The following is an 8,763-nucleotide window of genomic DNA, read 5'->3' as shown; positions in this document are numbered from 1 at the left end:
TCTCCTAATGATGTGATCCCGTTATCAACGACATCCAATGTCCATGGTCAGGAAACCGTAACCATCTATTGATCAACGAGCTAGTCAACTAGAGGCTTACTAGGGACATGGTGTTGTCTATGTATCCACACATGTATCTGAGTTTCCTATCAATACAATTCTAGCATGGATAATAAACGATTATCATGAACAAGGAAATATAATAATAACCAATTTATTATTGCCTCTAGGGCATATTTCCAACAGTCTCCCACTTGCACTAGAGTCAATAATCTAGTTCACATCACCATGTGATTAACACTCACAGGTCACATCACCATGTGACCAACATCCAAAGAGTTTACTAGAGTCAACAATCTAGTTCACATCACTATGTGATTAACACTCAATGAGTTCTGGTTTGATCATGTTATGCTTGTGAGAGAGGTTATTAGTCAACGGGTCTGAACCTTTCAGATCCGTGTGTGCTTTACGAATATCTATGTCATCTTGTGGATGCTACCACGCGCTATTTGGAGCCATTTCAAATAATTGCTCTACTATACGAATCCGGTTTACTACTCAGAGTCATCCGGATTAGTGTCAAAGTTCGCATCGACGTAACCCTTTACGACGAACTCCTTTTCACCTCCATAATCGAGAAAATTCCTTAGTCCACTAGATACTAAGGATAAGTTCGACCGCTGTCATGTGATCCATTCCCGGATCACTATTGTACCCCTTGACCAACTCATGGCAAGGCACACTTCATGTGCGGTACACAGCATAGCATACTGTAGAGCCTACGTCTAAAGCATAGGGGACGACCTTCGTCCTTTCTCTCTCTTCTGCTGTGGTCAGGTCTTGAGTCTTACTCAATACTCACACCTTGTAACACAGCCAAGAACTCCTTCTTTGCTGATCTATTTTGAACTCTTTCAAAATCATGTCAAGGTGTGCGTTCTTTGAAAGTATCATCGGGCGTCTTGATCTATCTCTATAGATCTTGATGCCCAATATGTAAGCAGCTTTATCCAGGTCTTCCTTTGAAAAACTCCTTTCAAACAACCCTTTATGCTTTCCAGAAATTTTACATCATTTCGGATCAACAATATGTCATTCACATATACTTATCAGAAATGTTGTAGCGCTCCCACTCACTTTATTGTAAATACAAGTTTCTAACAAACTTTGTATAAACCCAAAAACTTTGATCACTCCATCAAAGCGTATATTCTACTCCGAGATGCTTGCTCTAATCCATGGAAGGATCGCTGGAGCTAGCATACCTTTTAGCATCCTTAGGATCGACAAAACCTTTCTGATTGTATCACATACAACCTTTCCTTACGAAAACTGGTAAGGAAACTTGTTTTGACATCCATCTGCCAGATTTCATAAATGCAGCTAATGCTAACATGATTCCAACGGACTTAAGCATCGCTACGGATGAGAAAATCTCATCGTAGTCAACTCCTTGAACTTGTGGAAATACTCTTTGCCACAAGTCGAGCTTCATAGACGGTAACATTACCGTCCACGTCCGTCTTCTTCTTAAAGATCCATTTATCTCGGATTTCATGGCTTCTAACCATTTTTCGGAATATGGGTCCACCATCGCTTCTCCATAGCTCGTAGGTTCATTGTTGTCTAACAACATGACTTCCAAGACAGGATCACGTACCACTCTGAAGTAGTACGCATCCTCGTCGTCCTACGAGGTTTGGTAGTGACTTGATCCGAAGTTTCATGATCACTATCATAAGCTTCCACTTCAATTGGTGTAGGTGCCACAGGAACAACTTCCTGTGCCCTGCTACACACTAGTTGAAGTGACGGTTCAATAACCTTATCAAGTCTCCACCATCCTCCCACTCAATTCTTTCGAGAGAAACTTTTCCTCGAGAAAGGACTCGTTTCTAGAAGCAATTACTTTTGCTTCCAGATCTGAAATAGGAGGTATACCCAACTGTTTTGGGTTTTCTATGAAGATGCATTTATCCGCTTTGGGTTCGAGCTTATCAGCCTGAAACTTTTTCACATAAGCATCGCAGCCCCAAACTTTTAAGAAACGACAACTTAGGTTTCTCTAAACGGTGTCGTCTCAACGGAATTGCGTGGTGCCCCTTTTAAAGTGAATGCGGTTGTCTCTAATGCCTAACCCATAAACGATAGTGGTAATTCGATAAGAGACATCATGGTATGCACCATATCCAATAGGGTGCAGTTATGATGTTCGGACACACCATCACACTATGGTGTTCCAGGCGGTATTAATTGTGAAACACTTTCCACAATGTCTTAATTGTGTGCCAAACTCGTAACTCAGATACTCATCTCTATGATCATATCACAGACATTTTATCCTCTTGTCACGACGATCTTCAACTTCACTCTGAAATTACTTGAACCTTTCAATAATTCAGACTTGTGTTTCATCAAGTAAATACACTCAGCATCTACTCAAATCATCTGTGAAGTAAGAACATAACGATATCCACTGCATGCCTCAGCACTCATTGGACTGCATACATCAAAATGTATTACTTCCAACAAGTTGCTCTCTTGTTCCATCTTACTGAAAACGAGGCTTTCAGTCATCTTGCCCATGTGGTATGATTTGCATGTCTCAAGTGATTCAAAATCAAGTGAGTCCAAACGATCCATCTGCATGGAGTTTCTTCATGCATATATACCAATAGACATGGTTCGCATGTCTCAATCTTTTCAAAAACGAGTGAGTCCAAAGATCCATCTACATGGAGCTTCTTCATGCGTTCTATACCAATATGACTCAAGTGGCAGTGCCACAAGTATGTGGTACTATCATTACTATTTATCTTTGGCATGAACATGTGTATCACTACGATCGAGATTCATTTTAGGTGCAAGACCATTGAAGGTATTATTCAAATAAACAGAGTAACCATTATTCTCCTTAAATGAATAACCGTATTGCGATAAACATAATCCAATCATTGCTCAACGCAAACACCAAATCTCGATGGTAGAGGGAGCATGCGATGCTTGATCACATCAACCTTGGAAACACTTCCAACACATATCGTCATCTCACCTTTAGCTAGTCTCCGTTTATTCCGCAGCTTTTATTTCGAGTTACTAACACTTAGCAACCGAACCGGTATCTAATACCCTGGTGCTGCTAGGAGTACTAGTAAAGTACACATTCATATAATGTATATCCAATATACTTCTGTCGACCTTGCCTGCCTTCTCATCTACCAAGTATCTAGGGTAGTACTGCTTCAGTGACCGTTCCCCTCATTACAGAAGCACTTAGTCTCGGGTTTGGGTTCAACCTTGGGATTCTTCACTAGAGCAGCAAATGACTTGCTGTTTCATGAAGTATCCCTTTTGCCCTTGCCCTTCTTAAACTAGTGGTTTTACTAACCATCAACAATTGATGCTCCTTCTTGATTTCTACTTTCGCGGTGTCAAACATCGCGAATAGCTCAAGGATCATCATATCTATCCCTGATATGTTATAGTTCATCACGAAGCTCTACTAGCTTGGTGGCAGTGACTATGGAGAACCATCACTATCTCATCTGGGAGATTAACTCCCACTCGATTCAAGCGATTGTGGTACTCAGACAATCTGAGCACATGCTCAACGATTGAGCTTTTCTCCCTTAGTTTGCAGGCTTAAGAAACTTGTCAGAGGTCTCATACCTCTTGACGTGGGCACTAGTCTGAAATCCCAATTTCAGTCTTCGGAACATCTCATATGTTCTGCGACGTTTCAAAAACGTCTTTGGTGCCACAATTCTAAACCGTTAGCATTACGCACTGAACTATCACGTAGTCATCAAAACGTGTATGTCAGATGTTTCGCAACATCTACAGACGACGCTGAGGTTCAGCACACCGAGCGGTGCATTAAGGACATAAGCCTTCTGTGCAGCAATGAGGACAATCCTCAGTTTACGGACCCAGTCCGCATAATTGCTACTACCAACTTTCAACTAAATTTTCTCTAGGAACATATCTTAAACAGTAGAACTAAAGCGTATGACATAATTTGCAAAGACCTTTTGACTATGTTCATGATAATGAAGTTCATCTGATTTAATGAACTCCCACTCAGATAGACATCCCTCTAGTCATCTAAGTGATACATGATCCGAGTCAAACTAGGCCGTGTCCGATCATCACGTGAGACGGACTAGTCATCATCGGTGAACATCTCCATGTTGATCGTATCTTCTATACGACTCATGTTCGACCTTTCGGTCTCTTGTGTTCCGAGGCCATGTCTGTACATGCTAGGCTCGTCAAGTCAACCTAAGTGTTTTGCATGTGTTCCGAGGCCATGTCTGTACATGCTAGGCTCGTCAACACCCGTTGTATTCGAACGTTAGAATCTATCACACCCGATCATCACGTGGTGCTTCGAAACAACGAACCTTCGCAACGGTGCACAGTTAGGGGGAACACGTCTCTTGAAATTTTAGTGAGGGATCATCTTACTTACTACCGTCGTTCTAAGCAAATAAGATGCATAACATGATAAACATCACATGCAATCAAATAGTGACATGATATGGCCAATATCATTTTGCTCCTTTGATCTCCATCTTCGGGGCACCATGATCATCTTTGTCACCGGCATGACACCATGATCTCCATCATCATGATCTCCATCATTGTGTCTTCATGAAGTTGTCACGCCAACGATTACTTCTACTTCTATGGCTAACGCGCTTAGCAATAAAGTAAAGTAATTTACATGGCGTTATTCAATGACACGCAGGTCATACAAAAATAAAGACAACTCCTATGGCTCCTGCCGGTTGTCATACTCATCGACATGCAAGTCGTGATTCCTATTACAAGAATATGATCAATCTCATACATCACATATATCATTCATCACATCTTCTGGCCATATCACATCACATAGCACATGCTGCAAAAACAAGTTAGACGTCCTCTAATTGTTGTTGCAAGTTTTTACGTGGCTTGTATAGGTTTCTAGCAAGAACGTTTCTTACCTACGTAAAACCACAACGTGATATGCCAATTTCTATTTACCCTTCATAAGGACCCTTTTCATCGAATCCGTTCCGACTAAAGTGGGAGAGACAGACACCCGCTAGCCACCTTATGCAACTAGTGCATGTCAGTCGGTGGAACCTGTCTCACGTAAGCGTACGTGTAAGGTCGGTCCGGGCCGCTTCATCCCACAATGCCGCCGAAACAAGATAAGACTAGTAGCGGCAAGAAGAATTGGCAACATCTACGCCCACAACTACTTTGTGTTCTACTCGTGCATAGAAACTACGCATAGACCTAGCTCATGATGCCACTGTTGGGGAACGTAGCAGAAATTCAAAATTTTCTACGCATCACCAAGATCAATCTATGGAGTTTACTAGCAACGAGAGGGAAGGAGTGCATCTACATACCCTTGTAGATCGCGAGCGGAAGCGTTCAAGAGAACGGGGTTGATGGAGTCGTACTCGTCGTGATCCAAATCACCGATGATCCTAGCGCCGAACGGACGGCACCTCCGCGTTCAACACACGTACGGAGCAGCGACGTCTCCTCCTTCTTGATCCAGCAAGGGGGAGGAGAGGTTGATGGAGATCCAGCAGCACGACGGCGTGGTGGTGGAAGTAGCGGGATTCCAACAGGGCTTCGCCAAGCGCTGCGGGAGGAGGGAGATGTGTCACGGGAGGGAGAGGGAGGCGCCAGGGCTTAGGTATTGCTGCCCTCCCTTCCCCCCACTATATATAGGGCCAAGGGAGAGGGGGGCGCAGCCTTGGCCCTTCCTCCAAGGAAGGGTGCGGCCAGGGAGGAGTCCTTCCCCCCCAAGGCACCTCGGAGGTGCCTTCCCCCTTTAGGACTCTCCCTTTTTCTTATCTCTTGGCGCATGGGCCTCTTGGGGCTGGTGCCCTTGGCCCATATAGGCCAAGGCGCACCCCCTACAGCCCATGTGGCCCCCCGGGGCTGGTGGACCCCCTTGGTGGACCCCCGGACCCCTTTCGGCACTCCCGGTACAATACCGATAAAGTGCGAAACTTTTCCGGCGACCAAAATAAGACTTCCCATATATAAATCTTTACCTCCGGACCATTCCGGAACTCCTCGTGACGTCCGGGATCTCATCCGGGACTCCGAACAACTTTCGGGTTACCGCATACTAATATCTCTATAACCCTAGCGTCACCGAACCTTAAGTGTGTAGACCCTACGGGTTCGGGAGACAGGCAGACATGACCGAGACGACTCTCCGGTCAATAACCAACAGCGGGATCTGGATACCCATGTTGGCTCCCACATGCTCCTCGATGATCTCATCGGATGAACCACGATGTCGAGGATTCAATCAATCCCGTATACAATTCCCTTTGTCTATCGGTATGTTACTTGCCCGAGATTCGATCGTCGGTATCCCTATACCTTGTTCAATCTCGTTACCGGCAAGTCTCTTTACTCGTTCCGTAACTCACATCATCCCGTGATCAACTCCTTGGTCACATTGTGCACATTATGATGATGTCCTACCGAGTGGGCCCAGAGATACCTCTCCGTTTACACGGAGTGACAAATCCCAGTCTCGATTCGTGCCAACCCAACAGACACTTTCGGAGATACCTGTAGTGCACCTTTATAGCCACCCAGTTACGTTGTGATGTTTGGTACACCCAAAGCATTCCTACGGTATCCGGGAGTTGCACAATCTCATGGTCTAAGGAAATGATACTTGACATTAGAAAAGCTCTGAGCAAACGAACTACACGATCTTGTGCTAGGCTTAGGATTGGGTCTTGTCCATCACATCATTCTCCTAATGATGTGATCCCGTTATCAACGACATCCAATGTCCATGGTCAGGAAACCGTAACCATCTATTGATCAACGAGCTAGTCAACTAGAGGCTTACTAGGGACATGGTGTTGTCTATGTATCCACACATGTATCTGAGTTTCCTATCAATACAATTCTAGCATGGATAATAAACGATTATCATGAACAAGGAAATATAATAATAACCAATTTATTATTGCCTCTAGGGCATATTTCCAACAGTCTCCCACTTGCACTAGAGTCAATAATCTAGTTCACATCACCATGTGATTAACACTCACAGGTCACATCACCATGTGACCAACATCCAAAGAGTTTACTAGAGTCAACAATCTAGTTCACATCACTATGTGATTAACACTCAATGAGTTCTGGTTTGATCATGTTATGCTTGTGAGAGAGGTTATTAGTCAACGGGTCTGAACCTTTCAGATCCGTGTGTGCTTTACGAATATCTATGTCATCTTGTGGATGCTACCACGCGCTACTTGGAGCCATTTCAAATAACTGCTCTACTATACGAATCCGGTTTACTACTCAGAGTCATCCGGATTAGTGTCAAAGTTCGCATCGACGTAACCCTTTACGACGAACTCCTTTTCACCTCCATAATCAAGAAAATTCCTTAGTCCACTAGATACTAAGGATAAGTTCGACCGCTGTCATGTGATCCATTCCCGGATCACTATTGTACCCCTTGACCAACTCATGGCAAGGCACACTTCATGTGCGGTACACAGCATAGCATACTGTAGAGCCTACGTCTAAAGCATAGGGGACGACCTTCGTCCTTTCTCTCTCTTCTGCTGTGGTCAGGTCTTGAGTCTTACTCAATACTCACACCTTGTAACACAGCCAAGAACTCCTTCTTTGCTGATCTATTTTGAACTCTTTCAAAATCATGTCAAGGTGTGCGTTCTTTGAAAGTATCATCGGGCGTCTTGATCTATCTCTATAGATCTTGATGCCCAATATGTAAGCAGCTTTTATCCAGGTCTTCCTTTGAAAAACTCCTTTCAAACAACCCTTTATGCTTTCCAGAAATTTTACATCATCTCGGATCAACAATATGTCATTCACATATACTTATCAGAAATGTTGTAGCGCTCCCACTCACTTTATTGTAAATACAAGTTTCTAACAAACTTTGTATAAACCCAAAAACTTTGATCACTCCATCAAAGCGTATATTCTTACTCCGAGATGCTTGCTCTAATCCATGGAAGGATCGCTGGAGCTAGCATACCTTTTAGCATCCTTAGGATCGACAAAACCTTTCTGATTGTATCACATACAACCTTTCCTTACGAAAACTGGTAAGGAAACTTGTTTTGACATCCATCTGCCAGATTTCATAAATGCAGCTAATGCTAACATGATTCCGACGGACTTAAGCATCGCTACGGATGAGAAAATCTCATCGTAGTCAACTCCTTGAACTTGTGAAAATACTCTTTGCCACAAGTCGAGCTTCATAGACGGTAACCTTACCGTCCACGCTCGTCTTCTTCTTAAAGATACATTTATCTCGGATTTCATGGCTTCTAACCATTTGTCGGAATATGGGCCCACCATCGCTTCTCCATAGCTCGTAGGTTCATTGTTGTCTAACAACATGACTTTCAAGACAGGATCACGTACCACTCTGAAGTAGCACGCATCCTCGTCGTCCTACGAGGTTTGGTAGTGACTTGATCCGAAGTTTCATGATCACTATCATAAGCTTCCACTTCAATTGGTGTAGGTGCCACAGGAACAACTTCCTGTGCCCTGCTACACACTAGTTGAAGTGACGGTTCAATAACCTTATCAAGTCTCCACCATCCTCCCACTCAATTCTTTCGAGAGAAACTTTTCCTCGAGAAAGGACCCGTTTCTAGAAGCAATTACTTTTGCTTCCAGATCTGAAATAGGAGGTATACCCAACTGTTTTGGGTTTTCTATGAAGAT

This window comes from Triticum aestivum, chromosome 5D, assembly GCF_018294505.1.
Source record: "Triticum aestivum cultivar Chinese Spring chromosome 5D, IWGSC CS RefSeq v2.1, whole genome shotgun sequence".
Classification (NCBI taxonomy): domain Eukaryota; kingdom Viridiplantae; phylum Streptophyta; class Magnoliopsida; order Poales; family Poaceae; genus Triticum; species Triticum aestivum.
Note: the sequence above shows the minus strand (reverse complement) of the source record.